The sequence below is a fragment of the Protopterus annectens genome, chromosome 17.part0 (genome assembly GCF_019279795.1).
Source record: "Protopterus annectens isolate FY-2018-M chromosome 17.part0, PAN1.0, whole genome shotgun sequence".
Taxonomy (NCBI): Eukaryota; Metazoa; Chordata; order Ceratodontiformes; family Protopteridae; genus Protopterus; species Protopterus annectens.
The window spans coordinates 172,872,656-172,893,261 of NC_056751.1; positions in this window are offsets into that span (position 1 = coordinate 172,872,656).

Below are 20,606 nucleotides of genomic sequence, written 5' to 3' on the forward strand. Positions count from 1 at the left end.
AAAATATAACATCTGCAGTATAAAACTAGAGAAATAAAATATAACATTTTACAGCCACTTACCTTGCAAGCACAGAAATCAGGTACCTCGTGTTTTGGTTTGGTCCTGATCCACTCACCCTTGCTGTGCTCAGGCCTGCTCCATGCCCCACCCTGCCCCCAAATTCCATCCACCCCCAGTGGTGCTAAATTTATAGCTCTAAAAACCACATCCCCTCCACTATAACCTATCAAAGATAACCTCCTAGATCAAACTACCCCCCAACAAAATTATGAAACTCATAGTTAGCTTACATTACAGTCTGACAATGAATGGAGACATCCACCCAAATCCTGGCCCATCCCCACCTGGTGATTCTAGTTCCCAAGCTAATATGCATTCTAACATAACACTGGTTAATAGGCCCCCTAAGTCTCTCCTGACCTGCCAACTAAATATGAGAAGCATAAACAATAAGATCCATAATCTACATACCCTCTTAGCAGTTTACTCCCTCCATGTAGTATGTCTTACGGAGACCTGGCTAAAACCGGTAACTAAAGACAAAGAGGTAATACCACCAGGGTACGACAGACTTAGAGCATTAGATTGTGCTACTAGGAAGGGTGGTGGGGTAGCTGTACTCTATAAAAATGCACTAGATGTTACTACGGCCTCCCTACAACCACCCCAGTTTAATAATGCAGAAATTCTTATTACCAAACTACAGATTAACAATAACAAATGCATAAACATTGTCTGTCTTTACATTGCCCCAGGTAATAATACAAACATTCTGAAGAAGTCAAGTATTATTATTGATGAAAGCGCTCAATAAACAGGATTCAGTTCATGCTGCTGTTTGAGTACGTTCTTCATTTGTATTTTTAATAATACAAACACCCTATAGGACATCTTCCACTGGTTATCCATTACCTACCCCCAAGAAACTATGGTGCTTGGAGATTTTAACATTGATTGGAACACCTGTTCCTCGGAATCTCCTACAACCCATGTCAACCTACAGGGTTTTATGCAGCTCGTAATTTCCCCCACCAGGATAAGCAAACCCAATAACAAAGACAGTATCCTAGATTGGATGCTTATCAACAGCCACCCCTAAATGCATTATTCAGGGACCTTCCCAGATGACCTAAGTGACCACTTACTTATGTAAATTATCAAGCACAAGATGGACAACCCCAACCAGACCACCTTTAAAACTATCAAAAATAATAAGAACTTCAACTGCACCAATTTTCAAAATGAACTTAAAGCTTGCAAATGGTCAGTCCTAAAGCACCTTTCACTGGACGATGCGGTAGTGTACTTTAATACTTTAATTCCATATTCCTTACTGTTCTTGATTCTCATGCTCCTGCTCGCTCCATTAGAACCAAAACAAATTTGCCCCATGGCTCTCAAAAGAGAGCAAATCTAAAATCATAGCTAGAAATAAGACATGGGACAGATGACCTGCCACAAAAGACCCACTGGATCAACTCTGATACTGACAGCTAAGGACTCACACAAAAATATATTATACTAGACAAAAAAAAACTTCAACTACAATCTTCAACAAAAATTTCACAACAAACCTCAAAATTTTGGGCAGGAATAAACAAACTTCTTCACCCAGGACAGTCCTCCACTCTTCAGGTTCCAACCATAAATCCCCAGAGGATATTGCAAATACCTTCAATAGTTTCTTCACAGAGACTATCCAATCCCTAGCCAGCCAACTGGCACCCAGCTGCTCCAACACAAATTCTGCCACAGCCAATACCCCCACTCTCCTTTAGCTTTCAGCTTGTTTCTACATCACTTATCAGATCTCTAATTAATAAATTAAAACTACTCTAGCAGCTGATCTCCTCCCACCGGAGTATCTGAAAAAAAGCAGCAGATGCCATAGCATACCCCATCTCCATCATAATCAACAGAACCTTATCTGAAGTCAGCATCCCCTCCTTTTGGAAAATATCTCATGTAATACCATTCCATAAAGGAGGCAACTCCTTCGAACTGTCAAACTTTAGACCCATAGCTATTCTGTCAACATTGGCTAAAATTATGCAGAAGTGTGTCCATAAACAACGTATGCATTATCTTACCCAGAATAAGCTATTGGCTAACTCTCAGCATGGTTTTAGGTCACACCACAGTACCACCTCAGCCCTCCTATCCTTCTCTAACACCATAAAACATAACCAAAATAATAGCAAGCTTTCCTCAGCCTTCTTTCTAGATCCCTACAAGACCTTTGATATGCTCAACCACCAGATACACATGCACATCCTTAAGGCGTTCTCACTAAATAGCCATGCACTTCAATGGTTCCAACCTTACCTGTGTGGTAGAGAACACGCCGTCCTGTGGCAGGAGAAACTATCAACCTCTCTACCCATCACCCTTGGTGTCCCCAGGGCTCCATACTAGGACCCTTTCTTTTTTCTCTCTTTATTAATGACCTTCCCACTGTCATCCCAAATGCTACCTGTATCCAATATGTGGATGACTCCACCTTGATTTGTTCAGCCACCTCCCTGACAGATCTAATGACATTAACCCAGAATACATTCAATATAGTTGAAAACTGTCTCTCTAAGCGTCAGCTGATTTTAAACCCTAACAAAACAAAGTTGCTTCTTTTCTCCCCCACTTGTAAGTCTTCCTCATTGTAAGTCTTCCTCACTACTCTTTACCATAAAATCTAATAATGGTACTATTATCTCCCCAGATGTGCAAACCAAACTCTTCGGCGTCACAATAGACAGCACCCTTAAATTTGATATCCATGTCAATCAAACTATCAAAACCATTAACAAAAAACTTGGCTCCCTCTATAAGGTCAAACCTTTCCTTACTCTATTTGCTAGGACTGCTGTTGCTCTTTCTCATCCACTCTCCACTCTTCTTATGCCTCCCCTCTACTCACTAATTTGAACAAATCCACTCTTAGCAAGCTCTCCAGCTGTTATAACCATATTGCTAGATTTGCAACAGGCACGGCCCATAGGACCTACAACTGTCACAACCTAAATTTTCTGGGGTAGCTAGAATGGCCAAGCTTACTTCAGTACAACCAGCTTATAATTGCCCATAAAGTTCTCAACCACCCTGATAATATGCATGCACTTAAAAATGTCATCAACCCTTACAGCAACCTGAGGTCACTTTGCTCTTCTAACTACTGGTTCAAACATCCAAAATCAACAACTCTGCTGGGGACTCTCTGTTTGCTAACTCTGCTGGCAAAACATGGAACTCACTTCCTGCTGATCTTACTCAGTTCATAAAAAGCCTCAAGCTATACTCTAAAACTCACTGGCTATGTTCTTGTTTAAAACCTGACTAGATCCTCCTCTACAGTCTGTAATCATGTTACATTGCCTAGTCAATTTTTCAACACTGTTTTACAAACGTATGATTGTATTACCTGCTTGCTCAACTGGAGCCTATAAACTGTGTGTAACTTGTTATCCTTTTGTGATTTTTTTACTGTATGTTCTACCTTGGAGGTTTTCTCCCTGGGCCACCACTGAAAATGGACATGTATCCAGTCGGACTACCTGATCAACAAATGTAAAATAAATAAATGACTCTGAACTTACATGAAAAAGTTTAACATTGCCATATTCAATTGTCATTACTTGAGGGAGGCAGAAAATTACATTGGAAATATTATAAGATAATAATAAAACCTGCACAGTCCAGATTATTAAGCTTGTTCCAAGAAATACTTTGTTTTACTCAAACGATGGGCATAGTACAATGGCTAAATTGAGCACAGTAAAGCTATCATTAGTGAATGGAAAATCATTACAGCAACAGCAGTGGAAATGATTAGTGATTACTGAGGAAATCATTTACTTTGGTGTCAGCATACATGGAAGAAATGCAGTAGTTTAATTGTGAAGTACTGAAGTGGCACAAATGTATTGTTAGCTCAACATACATATATCTGTACTGAAATATTTTTGAGTCTCACTGATGAAGGGAAAAATTACAGTATTATGATTACAAGAAAGTGGTAGGGGTTAGGGGAAGGGTGAATCTATTAAACTGCTTTTCTTACTGTTGTGAATGTGCTCATGATAGTGCTAACATTACCTAATCTCAACACTACTTGGCTCGACTGAGACTCTGCATGTGCATATAATTATGGGGTTTGTGTTACCTAACTATTTTTACTGATGATGGCAGGCATGTCTTCATTGTTGTGTTGTTTGACTGATGATTGCAACCAATGCTTTTTGTGTATGACTGTGGCATATTTTTTATGTGCAGTAATGATACAGAAAAAGGGATCATGGCAGAGAAAGGACTACTTCACCCATGAAGAAAGCTGTATCCCCATGGCAGCCCTGAGGACATCTAGGAAATGTCTGTTACATAAAGTGGGGTGAAATCAAGCTGAGAGTGAAAAACCTGGAATTAAGTTGTAATGGACATTAATGCAGTTGTTAGAAGAAACCGTGCATTAACACAGTGCAAGAAAAAGGCAAATGGTATGGTAGGACGTGCTATAGCCAAGACGAGGCAGGATGCAATTACCCATACCAGCACAGGGAGGGAGGAATTCCATCAGTTATCACTTTAACACTAAGTCTGGAATATCTCCATTTGTGGGGATGACTGTGACACAGAATATGATGGGACTGGAATAATCAGAGGTGTTGTGGACACTGGTTACTACCAAAGCCTGCAGGAGCTACACACGTTTGCTATAGAACATTGGTTTAAAAACGGTAACATATTTATATAGAGAGTTACATGCTGACATGGAATAATTACATTAAATACATGACAATTACTATTAATAAGCAAACCTTCCACAGCTACTCAGAATGACAATATAGGTAGTGTAAATGTTAATTGTCCTCCACACCTCCTTACTCAGCAAACAGTAGTTTATATACCTACTTTATTGGTAATTTTTTCAAATCGTTTTTAGAGGGTCTGTAGTAGAAACGGTTCCACTACACCAATAAGTTTGAAGTATATCATGAGCAGAATTGCTGATGAAGAAGATGATACTGATAACATAGTTATATTTATGAGGCAACCTGAGGAAAGTCACACACAGTCCTCAAGTTTAATGTCAGGATCTCATACCCCACAAGATGGTAGTATCTCTGCAGGAAGTGGCCACTCAGTACAAATTTGTGCATATGCTGACATTGCCCATCAGCTTTTACGAGGAGAAAATCCATGCACCTCTACACCAGTATCTGCAAAGCTAGAAGTCCACTTTCAGAATGATGGCAGACATTCATAGGTTCATAGGTTGGTACTAGGCTATCGGCCCTAGGGCCTATACAAACCTAGCCATAACAATTTCCTGGCTATTTCTTCCCACACTTTTTACTTCCCTGGACCCCTGTCTAGCAGGGTGACTGACGTGATCACCGAGGTGAATTTTCTTTTTCCCGTCCAATCATCAAAGTTCCTTTAGAAGAGTGCCAAGGAAGTGCTCTGCTTGACATGTATGGGCAGTCTATTCCAGAGTCTGGGGATTGGGATTTCTTTAAATGTAGCATGTCCAACAGCTCTGGGTTTGACATGGCCTTGTATGTTAAGCAGAGATCGCCTCTGAGTAGATGATATGCAGCAGAGTATAGCTGGAGTTTTTTAAGGCGGTCAGCATGGGGCATCTGCTTTAGGCCTGTGATCCTTTTAGTGAGGTATTTCTGCGGCCTTTCCAGTTGTTGCAGATGTCTTGAGAGGTACATACCAAATGGGGCATTGTATTATATAATGTGTCTAATGAGGGATGAGTACAGTGGGACAATGACCTCCTTTTTTCTGGATGAAAAGCCCTTAGTGATGAGGTGTGCCACATAGAAGGATTTCCTGGCTGTTGTGGCAATGTGGTTATTGAAGGTGAGACCACTGTCCACCTGTGTCCCTAAGTCTCTTATCACACTTTCGGTGTTTAGTGTACTGCCACCTATGTGGTAATTCATGGGTACATGTTTTTTCCAAAAGGGGATAACTATACATTTCTTGGCATTGAGCTTGCACCCATGGTTCTGGCACCAAGCATCTGTTTCTGTAAGGTCCTTTTTTAGAGTATTCACACCATTTGGGGATTCAATAATGGCTCCCAGTTTGCAGTCATCTGCAAACTTTGTTAGCCAGAGTCCCTTAGTGTTGGCTTGTATTTCAGAGAAGTAGATGCCAGACAAGAGCGGCCCCAGGACTGAACCCTGAGGTACTCCACTTGTCACTTGTCATGAGCTGGATTTGGAGTCAGCTACTTTTACAGTGTGGGTTCTATCAGTAAGCCAGTTGGTAACCATCGAGTGATGTAGGGATTAATGCTCAGCTTAGTAAGTTTATCTATGATTCCAGAGTGGAGGATGGTGTCAAAGGCCTTGGCAAGGTCCAGATAGAGTGTGTGAACTGCCTTACCCTCATCCATGGCTATGGAGACTGATTTGAAGAAGTCAATTAGGTTCAGGAGACAAGATTGGCCCTTCACAAACCCAAACTGGGTGGGGTCCAGTGCTTAAAGGTTGCCAATATCTTTGTTTATAAGTTCCATGATAATACATTCCATGGCCTTGCAGATCAGGCTAGTCAGACTGATGGTGTGGTAGTTCCCGGGATCCATGGTGGATCCCCCCTTGTGGAGTGGGAATAACTGTAGCTGTGCGCCACTCAGTGGGCACGAAGCCTGAGGTGAGGATATGATTAAACATGACACTTAGGTGAGGTGCCAGTTCATTTTGTAGTTCATGTACTACACAGCCCGGGATGTCATCTGGTCCCATGATTGGTGTATTTTTAGCTTTGAAGAGTACTTTTTTTACCTGTGTGGCCATTATTACCAAAATTTGGCAATCTTCTGGTATTGAGATGGGCCATTTAGGGGTGAGAGGGGGTGAAGTTGGCACTGAATCGATCTGCCAGTATATTGGCAATATCCTTGGGAACAGTATATTTAATGCCATTCTGTTATAGCTCAGACCAGATCTGAGCATTGCCATTTAGATTCTTGACATAGTTATAGAATGCCTTGTGGTTATCTTTGGAATCTTTGGCAATTTTATTTTCGTAATTAGCTTTGGAGGATTTTATGAGGGGTCTTAGCTTCTTACTGAGGCTGGAAAGGAAATATTTTGCATTGTGGGATTTTCCTCTTTTCTGCAACAGTTTCTTCCATTTGTTGTAAAGTTTGTTTATGGCAGGGGACCACCAGATTGGCTTCCTTTTTTTGGAGGAGAGCATCTTGGTTCTATTTTGGATTGCATGATTCATGCATGAGTGGTTGTGCTCGTACATTGCCTTAGTGTAGGACTCAGCAGTCGAACTTTCAGTTCCCGTCTGCATGGGTGTCATGAAGTTTGTCACTTCTGACTTGAGTAGCATGAAGTTGGCTTTGGAGAGGTTTTTTATGGAGGTTTCCTTACTGGGGAGTGGGGGTGGGATGTGGATGTTAAGGGTGATTAGCTTATGGTCTGACCTGAGGTCAGCAGTGTCCATAATGACTCCTGTAGAAAGAGGATTCAGATACAGGAATTTGTAACAGCTATGCCAGGAAACACATAAAGCATTATGTGCAATGTCATTGTTAGGGTGCAGAGCACTGTCACAGAGAGTCAGGTAGAAATTGTCAAGAGTCCTGTCTAGGGCATACATGAGGGTTTACAGCACTACACTGAAATGGCACAGAGTAGGGATAATGCCATGGTCACACTGATTTGTAGTACGGTGGCACAACAAGCAGGAGTTACTGCCCCCATTTGTACACTAGTTAGTACTAACCAGGCTCAAGCGAGAAGCCTGAAAGGGGAAGAAGATGAAGTACTGTTCAGGCATGCAAGATAGATCATGTAATATTACAAGGCCACCTCAAGAAAGTACTTTAACTAGTAGGGGGAAAAGAAACAGATTTCATACAGGCCACATCGGTATTCAATAACACCTAGTAAGAACTTTCATTCGAGGTCATGGTTATGGCCTCACAGCTCTGTATAATCAATGTCTGCATGGTCATCTGCATCAAGAAGATGATGACATTGGACCAACTCACAAAACAGTTGTTATGACAATCCCTCTTCAAAATCACTAGCACCATCACCTAGTCTATCTCTAGGAGATGTGCATGACCTATTTGACCTTAACCTACAGTGATTCAAGTGTGACATTTCTATTAGTTACCATTTTTGCTACACACACACACACACACACACACACACACACACACACACACACACACACACACACACACACACACACATACCAATGTGTAACTTGAAGGGGAGTAAGTTATTACATAAAGGAAAAAAGGGGGTGCTTAAGACACTTTTTGACTGTAGACATTTCATTCCTGTAATGGTACTGCTTAAAACCTCATGGAACTGTGGAATGAAAGCTGTATATCATAACATAAGATTGCAGTGATTCACGCCATTAATGATCCATGCATTATCATTGTTACAGCTGGAAATTACCTATGACTTAAAAGTAGCAGTACACAGCTATTCTGGAAAACACTAATAAAAAAATAAGATTAAACCAAGTATCCTGCCATGTAAGCAAATACTGCTGCCAATTCAACCTCACCACTACACAAATGATGATATTTTTTGCCTCTATTAATACAGATTATTGCATATGACAAAATAAAGTAATCTGATGTGCAGGACCTCAACAGAGAATGTACTTCAAACTGAGAAAACATTGCATAATATAAAAACAATCTGAGTAGTTTCTATTAGATTGTAAGGTATGATCTCATGTTAAATACTGAAGAAACACTTTCTAATACCTGCACCACTTCAGGACATTCCATATGCCCATACTTGGATGCAGCACCTCATTAGAATTTACTGTGAAAAACAGTTAAAATGTGATTATTCCTTATATGATGCCCTAGGACATCACTGAATGGGAGTCAGTAAGCACTCAGGCATGACTGTTACAAACAATAATATGGGTACCTGTTTTGAAAAAAAATATTTTAAAATGACAAGGGGTATCAGATGAACAGTGACAGTGAACCACACATCATGCAACATAGCCCACAGATATCACTACATGCATCGATTATACTCTATATGTTTTTTTACAAGAAAGGAAACACTAACCTGAATTGCACAGTCCATAGTTCTGGACTAGAAGCCACCTCTTTACCTATTCAGTCATATACTGTGCATGAGCCTTCAGCATGGGGTTCCTTACTCCCACTGCTGGCTGGTCACCACTATTAGTCATTCTTGGAGTGGAACTGGGAGTTGCCGTGACAACATGGATTACTTTTCTACAAGAACACATGATTATGGTGTGCAGAATGCAACATGCAGTATACTTCCTGCATGCATTAACTGGGTCATACTGAACAAAACTCCAGACTCATCCAGGCACTTAAAATGACTGCTTAGAAAAATAAAGACCCTCTCAATGGCAATACAGGTCTGGGACAGGGCTGTTTTAAAGTTATTTTCTGCAATTTCATTTGGATTTTTCACTGGTATCATGAGCCATAGCTCCAGTGGATATCAAGAATCACCTGAAAGAAAAAAAAGGAGAAAGAGAGAACAGGGGAAAAAACAAAGAAAAAGTGACATAGTATTCAGCAATACATTTCACCATTAATAAGTACTTACATGAAAAAGAAAGATATATTTTTTTCACTTATGAACAAGATGAACACTGGGCATCCTACCATGCAGGAAAAGGCAGTAGAGTGAGCTAGTATGCCAGATATGGAAATCATGTGCACTGCCAGGATGCTGGGCAGAGACGGTGGTGATGCACCACCATGCATCACATACTACTTCGCAATTGATAGAATTGCAGCCCTTCCTATTGTGGTACTGCACCTTCTGTCAAAGAGATATTGCCCTAATTGCATTATGGGTGCAATCCTTTGCACTGAGTACCTCAGAGAAATGTGCCATCCCATAAAATACATGCACAGTCCTAGCTCAGTCCTGAAGTAACACTGTGAAATAGATATACTGATCCACATGTACCAAGAGTTCATACAGGAACTGCTACAGTATCCTCAAAGCAGAAGTCTGTCAGATACCCAGTGTGTCCCCAGTCTTTCTCTGGAAGACCCCCGTAACAAGTATATTGAAGACTATGCACACCTTAGTACCAATAGGGATGGGAAGTTCACACATTCCACCAGTACCCTTATGGGGGGGTTGTACATTTTCATTAGACTCTTATAATATCTCTGTCCACTCCACTCTAAGCCTGTCAAGTATCTCCTAATTATAAAATTATAGTGTGTTATTCTCTGTCTATATTTTCACCTTCTTGAATGACGAGCACTGCTGGGTATAAGCAGTTTAAGCTTGACAAAGACAAATAGCTCACACTGGGAATTAACAAGGCTAGCAACAAGTTACAGCATTGTTGCATATGGCAAAGTAGATAGAATAAGCATGACTCACCATTTTTATAATGAATATGCAGACGGAGTGGTAAAGCAGGAACATTTAATTATGAATTGCAAGTCAGCAAGAGAATGCTTCATTAGTATACACTGCTTTGCATCATTTCTCATTTACATCTCATTATGACTTTGCTTATTTGTGACCATTGCACATTAGAGTAAGTGGCCTCTATGAATCACAGATTACCTGCACTGATTTGCTGATAGATAGTGTAGATAGCCTTCATACGTTTACATTATGACTATGAATACCACCACCCTCCCTCCCTGTCTTACTGATTCATGTTAATTACTAACATCCATTTCATACAACGTACCCCAAATGTCAGCTTGGCATCCTTCTACTCTCGTACCTTTTCATCAGTGGTCTTTACATTTTCTAATATTCAATTATTCAGCCCTTCTTTCATGATTTAGGTCTACAGACTTCCCTTATGTACACTGTTCAAATATTGCAAGTATTTTAAAAAGGACATCTTTCTTTTCCTACTTATTCGTCTTTAGCAACAGCAATTGATTTCTGTCAATCATATCTTATTAGCTCAAATATATGTCCTACCAATGAGTCTTTGTGTGATTCATAATATTTGCTTACAGAGTTTCAGTTTCATGAAATTGTTCTAGGTAGTCAATCCTTTGAGTCACTTTTCAATTTTAAATATTCTTGTCATTTGACTATGCTTTATGTGAACTGCTTTCTGTAAATATATCAGTGAACTGTGTGACCCATCAGAGCTTTTCTTTCCTGAGCTCCACTAAATGAGGCTATGCTCACCTTAGGCAATTTGGTGAAAACAGTATAAATAAATAAAGTACTGGATAAGGTGATGACACAAGCAAAAAGGAATGGGCAGAGTGAGGCATAAATATGGGAGACAATCTGGGAGGATATAAGACTGACATAAATACCATTCTCAGTTCATCATTCATGTACAGTGGGGTTTGTTGACAAATATAACGTCCTAATACAAGAGATACTGGGGCCCAAAAATAAATTGGTTGAGAATTGGTGGTAAGCAATTGTATTGCAGGAGTTTAAAGGTGCTTGAGTTAGCCTGATTAGGATGGGACATGCAGAGACAGCTACAGCTGGCTAGTGCAGTGCTATGATTATGAGTCATTAGAAAGGCACAGGCTCAAGTCTGGTGAAAGGCATTATGCGACATTTACTAGTGTTACTAATGAGCATTGTTGTCTGAGGTCATGGCTAGCAGTATGGACTTTTTTATGGAAAGTCATTGGTTTCAAACTATAATGTCAGGTTTTAAATCTGTAATACTAGTTTCATGAATAAATTGAATATGGCAAATACATATAGAGTTGGCTACCATTTTCTTTCTGATGTAGTATGTTTAAATAAAGTGTGTCTATATAATGCATACAAATGACTGGTAAGAGACACAGCTTTACTCTTTGGATGTATAAAATGCAGTCAATGGTCTATTCAACGTATGTACATATTTATATTTCAATATGTAATAGTAGTAAGCCAAGTAATGTAAAGAAAATCCTGCTACTACTGAACTCCATATGCTATAAAATAATTATATTATTTGTCAGTTATCTCCTAATATTGATTAGCATTGCCTGTTATAAATAACATTTTAGTAAATTAGACTTTGGCATATAAAATTCTAGCAAATTAGACTTTGGCATTTTTAGATAGCATTATCATATTCAGTATGAACGCCTATTACACTTAGACATGTCTTCTTCCAATGGTTGCATGATTTGTCAGATGTTGACTGCTATATTTTAATTGCAAATTACCAGAATAGTCTTTCAAAATATATTTATATAGCTAGTCTTTAAGTCAAAAAACAGCTTAACCCGAACAATGAACATGTGCAATGAATGAACTTGTAACCCACTTCTAATTATGATTATTTTGACTTTTCTAAGATCTTCCTTTTCTAAAACGTTCAGCATTTTGTTGAGTTTGCTTCCACCACTGACATTTCCTAAAGTTGTTTCTTCAGTGAACTCCAGAAGCTTTTCTAAACTTCAGAAATAATTCCACATAGAAAAATATCTTGAACTGGTAAAGTAAAATGCTCTTAAGTTACTTAACATGCAATTCTTAGAGAAATAATATGTAAATAAGCAAGCATTGTGCAGTATACACTGTGAGAGCATTTTCTTTCAACACCTGTCTTTAGAGCAACTCTGTTTCTTGTTCTGTCCAATAGGAATTTAAAGTTATTGTTTACCTGTACTGAGGCTGTCCCCACATTGGTGGATCAACACTGAATCCTTTAGCTCTGATAACAAGCCCATGGAGACTCAAAAACAAGTACTGAATAAAGAAGGGAAAGGGAAGCCTTCATACGTGGAGGAAAAAAAAAATCACACAATGAAAAATACTCTTACTGTACACATTATTGCTTCCTCGGTTAAATGAGCCAAAGTAAACTGTATTGTCAAGGTCAGAAATAACCATGTACATGCACAACTACTGGAACGTTTATGTATGACTTCTTATTCATAGGTCTATATATTACATTTTAAGCACATCATTAGCAAGAAAATAAAACATTCAGTAAAGCTGCTTTTATGTTGTGCATGTCTCCCTGTTACAATTATTTAAAGATTTTATAAACAGTTTGGGAAATGATTGCTATGGGTAAGATTCATGAATGCCTACACCAAGTGCACACACAATAGTAGCACAATTTTGTATTCATTAGATGGCTCTACACTTAGTATAGAACTTCAAAACAAAGATAAATGGCAGAATATACTAATTAACCAATCCAACATGGCATGGCATAGCTATTCGTGAAGGTATAAAGTAATTGTGTACACCTAGTGTAACCATTTGACCTGAAATTCAAAACTGTTTGGAATACAGCAATAACTACATTCAGAAAATGTTAGGGATTGCTGCTGCTGTCATTAACCTATATGTGCAACTGGCTTTAATTCAAGGTGGTGCTGTTGCTGCCAGACCTCGGCCAAAAAGAAGGGTGTTTAGACCCTGTTTGACTTATCATGAACTGCATGACAGAGAAGTTGTACAGTGATACTGGGTGGACAGAGAAAACTACAGAAAATATGCAACCTCTGCAGCCCTCACCTGATGCCTAAGGTAAGTGTGCATCCTGTATGATAAACAAGAAAAGGAGTTAGATAACTACTTACTCCAATAATTAAATACTTATATATATCCCTAGGTGAGACAAATCTCAGGTGTTCTTAACATCAGTAATATTATATGAGTGATGTCTGCAGTATACAGTATTGGATTTTGCCCAATAATGTGCATCAAGCATTTCAGGTGCCCACTCACATATGCAACCACCAGTAAAGCAAAAATGTGCAAAAAGCAAGGCACATTCATCATCAATGGCTCAGGGTGGGTAGAGAGGTACATGACGGCAAGCCTGACACCAAAGTAGTGAGTTTGAATTATTTAGTTGCATTGCATACCTGGAAATTCTGCAGAAGACACACTGTTCTTGTCAATGATTCTGTGTAAACCTTCTGCTGAGGTGTCTAGGATTGCTAAAAGTGGACAGGAACTCCTCATTTTCAGTCACTGGTGATTCTTTAGCAAAACCAGCCCCAGTAGTCATATGTTCCTGGCCAGTTTCAGCCATCCTACATACTGTGTACATTATCATGCCTCTAGCTCTGTGTCAGATTTTCTGATATGTACGGCTATGGCCTGCTACACTATTTACTTAGATTTCCACCTGCTCCCAGATATGGTCTTGAGAGGTCTTTTCACTTCTGACTCTCTGTAAGAGGAATGAGCTGTGTCAATGGGTCCATGTCAGATGGATGAAAACCCAGATTACCAATGACCACATCACAGAAACGACATCGCTGACAACATGCATCCCCCACAATGGTAAGTCAAAGTATTACGGAACGGAATACATTCCCGTTCCCATAATACATTCCAAAAACACATCAAAACGTGTATAGCAGGGGGGCAAGCCCCCCTGCACACCCCTCTACATAAATATACCAACTCCGAGATCACACTACAGTGAGGGAATGGGAATAAATCCCATTCTGCACTACTCACCATTGTCTGTGATGTGTTCTGTTGGCTATGTCATCTCAGTGATGTGGTCGTCGATAAACTGGGTTTTCGTCCATCTGACAGGTACCCGTGTCAACATAGTGCCTGGATGATGACTTCATTCAATGCATCACTGTATGCCGGTTTATGGGATGCAGATGTCTTGGGTGTCATGGCACAAGATGAGATGAAACATAAAAGTGCTAACAAAACAAATATGTATGAATGTATGCATCCATCATGCACAAAATAAATGAAACAATAACGTTCCCAATGAGTACACTCGTGTTAAATCAGACTGCCCACCCCAAAAAGAAAACAAAATAAAAAATAAATATAAAAGTTATAAAAGGAGGACAACGGATATGTAACTCTGTAGTACATTGCAGCATTAACAAAAAGAATGTACAATTTTACATTACAAAAGTCTAAAAGTGTTGTTGGACACCCACTTTTAGGGAGAGTGGAAAGGTATATATCACAGGATTAAAACATTTTGTGAGCTACAGATGTAAAACCCTGACCTTGCTACTAAGCGATACAACACATTTTGCAATTAGTGTTCAGATGCCCAGAGAAAACACATTCTTTAGAAACATTTCTAATGGAAAAATAACTGATATACATGGATATGCCTGCCACAAACAATGCAGATAGTAATGCAATTGATGGATGTGAAATACAATCCATCCATAAGTTTGAAATATATAATTTTGTAAAACCACAGCAACATACCTTTACACCAAGTCAGTTGTAACACTAGAAACAAGTTTTGCAAGAAAATGGAGATATAGATCCTTCTGGATTCAGTCTCCTCTAGCAGAATACATGTTCCTTTTCTACATGATTACCTTAATATAATGCAGACTCAGCCTTCTGAGGCTTGCTGATATGCAAATTATGTGTAAATTCATTAGCATTCACATATTCCACAATCTGCATCATGTGCAAGGAATGCAACTGTGATGTAAGGACCTACACGATTGAGTGCACAGACCCTACCACTGCAAGGTAGTACACTGAAAAGTGTAATTTGATAAGGGCTTGCAAGAGTGAATGATTAGTCTGACTAAAGGAACAATTGGTGCTTCATAGTCTGCCTTCTTTGATGTTCTCTTACTGAGGGTGTGTCAGGGAGAAGAGACTTGCACTAAATACTGGGATTACATTGACTGGATCAAAAGAGTAATATTCCTAACATGTTTATAAACTTTTTATGATAACATTTTGTGCCTCTATGCAACAATTATTCTGCAATTCTAAGGGTATATATTACTTTTTGAAATGCATAGCAATAGCAATATACATGAGATAGTATTGTTATTGGATAATTTTAGATAAGGGAATGCTGCTCACAAAATAGGAGAAGAAAACAGCTGCAGTGTTGAAAATATTTATTTTTATCATGTGTCAGGAACTATCAACCTAACTCTTGTTAAAATCATATTCATTCAAACATCTACTGGCAAATTATGAAGGACAGCTTGCAGAGGCTTGTTTCTGTTGCACCTTTAATGTGAACTGATACAATCTTGTATATTCATTATATATCTGTGCCTGTGGCAAATAATGATAGTTACCACAATTGTGTAATGTTACTTCATTGGTTTGATGGTTCAAACTCAGAGGTAGTGATGTTTTTTCTGAACATACTGATATTTATGTACCATATGTTCATATTCTAAGACAACAAAGTGGAGGTAGCATCAGAAATGTCCATTTTTAATACTTTTTCATAATGTTTTTTTTTTTTCTTTTTTTTTTAATTTGTATCCTTTGAGCACCATGTTGCACTGCACACTCTTGACTGGCAGCAATCCATAGCAGTGAACAAAAGTTCACTTTCTAAAGGTAAAACTGACAAATTTAATTTGGAATGCCTTCAGCAGTGCAGTTGACACTGGTACCAATGTGCTTTGGTCAGTAATGTGGACAACACTGAAGGAAAAAATTCCTCCTGTCAGCTAACTATGTTTGGGGCACAAGTTGTAAGTTCAGTTATATTTTAAAAAAACAATAAGTGATGCAGGGTTCCATTCCAGTTTATATATACTTTTACAGAGAAGATCAGAATGCCATTTTGTCACAACATTTTGATTAGGAATATAACAATATATGCAAATGAGTGTCATAACTATGTTTATTGCTGCAAAAATATCATTAATGCTTGTTATAGAAGCCCAATATAATGTGTGTAAATTATGTTAAACATAACTATGATGATATTTAGTTTAGAATGCACTTGCATTAGTATGGTGTGCACAATATGTTTGTTATGATTAATATGAGTTATCATATATCATAAGTATATGTTTAGGACAGTATGTCTTCTGAAGTATGAATGCAACATAACCCACCAAATATTACTCTGGTCATGTAACTGGATCTGAAATGTATTTACAAGCCTAAATGCTGCCTTTTACATAGAAATGCAGACCCATGACTAAGTAAAGTCGCAGACATACTGGCATATTTTAAGTCTTATCTCCATTCATTCTTAAATTAGCATACCTCTAACTTACGATGTTACTAAGTAAGCTCTAATATGGCACTGACAATTAATAAACAAAGTTTAATATTTTATTATTTTCTCATGGGTTTAATTCCCAGGTGGTATGTCTCAATATTACTAGTGTGTAAGTTCAAAAAGCCAAATATGTCACAAGTCATACCATTTGTCCTACAACTGACCATGATTACAGCAACTGACCATGATAACAGCAAACACAATAGCACATTCCAGTGTTTAATACTGGAACATGTATCAATAGTTTGAACATCATACTTGGCCAAATTGCAATGCCATATTTCACACTGTCTGTGCTTTTTGATATAATCAGTTCCAGTGTGTCTGCCAAGCCATTATTGTGCTTTAAATTGTGCAAATGCAGCTGGTAAGGATGTGTGTTTTTTTTCAAAAACCTTTTTATTTTGTTTTCATTATAAACATATTCAAATGTACATATAACAAATACAATAAAACAATAACAAAACTATTTACATTCATCCATGATAAACAGTCATTTTATCCATGAGAAGTTATCAGTATTTGTTCTAAAGGTTTTCCAATGTTTGCCATGCTAATTTTTTATGTGTACTGTTTTGAGTTCTATAACAAATGGTTTGCAATTCTTTTTTACAAACAACTTTTGCTAAATTAATAACATTTTTAAACAACAAATTTTATTTACTTTTCCAGTTCAAACTTTCTGGCAATTGCAAGAATTGACCATAGTAACTGAATCTGAGATTTAGGTATTACATTAGGTATAGGATCATTGAATAGGCTTAGTGAGTTAGAAATATGACAGTTATCAGACCGTAAAGCATTTACAAAATATGTGAAGTCTTTCCAGCATTGAACAATATTTCTGCATTCAATGAACATGTAAACCCAGTTGGCCTCTAGTAATTTATCACATTTCCAACATTTACTTTCATTGTTTTTGAGTATAAGATTTATCTTATGTGTAGTCTAGAATCTCCTATTCATAAATGTCCATGTATACAATCTCCAATATAATGAAGAAGGGGTACCATAAGTAGAATTCAATAACAATTTTTTGGACTCATCAGATATTTGTTCTCCATTAATCTTTACATAGTAATTCCAAAAATCTGAGGCAAACTTTAGAGTGTCTTCTCTTAGTATCTTATAGATAGATGAGATACTTAATTTTTGATTATCTGTCTTTTTAAAACACCTAATAAAAAGCTGAATCAAACTATGTATAGATTCAGTCTCTAGGTTGATTGATACTCTCTTTTTGTTTTTTATAAACTGTCATAATGAGTGTATAAACAACCAACTATCTTGACTATTTCAAAACTACATAAAAGAGAGTTTACTAGTTTAATACTCTTATTTTCAATAAACTGATTCCAGGATATCAAGTTATTTTCCTTTAATTTTTGCATCACATTGATGTTGAAAGAATCTAGGCAGTCAGGGGAATATGCTATAGGGAATATAAGAAATAGAAATTGTTTAATGTTGTAATTACAATCAATTATATTTTTAAAGTTATTAAATATTTGTTTAATGCCATAAGAAAAATGATCAAACTTCTTATTAAATAAACAAAATTCACATAAAAGACAATGAACACTACTTATTCCATATTGTTCCTTAAATTAATTTTCTATAGTTCTGACATCAGTTATATGAATCTCATGTATTGTTTTCCAACCAGATATATAGGTAGGTGTGATCCAATATCCAATATAATATTACATTAATTATAACTGATTTGGAATACAGAATCTAATCTAGTGAATGCTGTTTACTGTTCCAAGCTCTAATGTGCTATTTTATGCAATCCTAGGTTTTAAGGGAAACCATATAAATGTAAGTAGCATGGAATCTAATTTTTAAACAAGATTTTGGGAGGTGGTAGTATCAATAACTGTATATAAAACAACATTTTAGGTAAAATTAACATTTTTAATTCAAGAGAGCCTATCCTCCATTGTGAAGAACATTTTATTCCAACTTTTGATTAGTTCACTAATGGTGGTTATTAAATTATTGTAGTTTAGTTTAACAGACTCTTTCCATGTACTCTTTATACACCCAAATATTCTAATACATCATTCTCCCCAATTAAACAGGCTATTCTCTCTTAAGTCTTTGTTAATTAGTAATGTTTTGGATTTATTATGATTAAATTTAAGCCCTGAAATTCTTTCAAATGTGCTTAAAGTATTTATAACATCACTCAAATAACAATCAATATCACCCAACATGAACAACATATCATCAACAAATAGTTGTATCTTAGGACAATAGTCCTTATTAATTTGAAAAACTTTTATATTTTGCTTGTTTCTGATATATGTAGCAAAAGGTTCCATTGAAAGAGCAAACAATAATGCTGACAAAGGACAACCTTGTCCAGTTCCCTTGAGGATTTCTAGTGGTGAGGATAGACATGATGCGATTTTCACATAAGCTTGTGCCCCACTATAAATTTTCATTAATAAGTTGACAAAATCTGAGGAGAATTCAAAACCAATCAGAATTCTATGTAGATAAGACCAACTAATAGAATCAAAAGCCTTTTCTATGTCTATGCTGATAATAGTTGTTTCTTGTATTTGCATGCTATATCTATTAATGGTAGTAATTTAACAATGCTATCTTGCACTTTTTTATGAAGAATGAACCCTGCCTGATCACTATGTGTTAGATTAGGTAATATTTGCTTTATCATATTAGCTAATATTGTCATGAAAATGTTATAATCAGAGTTTAGTAATGAAATTGGCCTATATGAATCACAAGATTTGAGGTCCTTACCTTGTTTTAATATGGGGGAGATAATTATTTCCATGATGGGGGTGTTATACATTTTTGCTTAACCATAGTAAAGGCACTCATCATTTTCTTTATTATATATTTTGGAAAATACTTATGTAGTTCAGGAATTATTCTATCCATTCCTGGAGCTTTATTATCTTTAAAGGTTTTTATTTGCTCTTTCTCTTCTGTTAGTGTTATTTGTTTATTTAATATGTTATTTTGTTGCAATGCCACCTTAGTAGTTATATTTTCTTGAATAAAAGTATTTATTACAGTATCTGTCTCCAAAAGTGGATTGTTATTATTTATATCTTTATAATAGTTTTTGAACACTTCAAATATGCCCATTAAGTTAGATGTACTCTTAACTGAACCATCACTTTTATATTTAATCTCATTAATAAGATTTTGATTGTTTATTTTTTTGCATCTTACTGCTATTTTATGTAGATATTTGGGATTTACAACATAAGATTTTAATTTCAATTTTTACAGGTTTATGGCTATCTTATGATTCAGAATGTCTAAGTATTTTTTGATTTAACTTAGTAATTTAATTATGTGCTTCTTTGTTATTTGGTTTTGCATCCATTTTTATCTTGTATATGTTTTTTGTAAGTCTAAAAGTTCTTTGTCCCACTCTCTCTTTTTTTTTATTCTATATGGTAGATTTTATTCTACCATAGATATAAACTTTAAAGTTGTCCCATAGTATAGTATAGTATCAGTCACTTCACCGTTATCATTTGTTTCCATAAACATGTCTATTTCTTTCATTATCCATTCCCTAAACTCATTTAACTTAGTTATGTAAACAGTAATTCTCTGTAGAAATCTTAAATCATCTGTATGTGTAGTTAATGTAAAGTTTAAAGCAT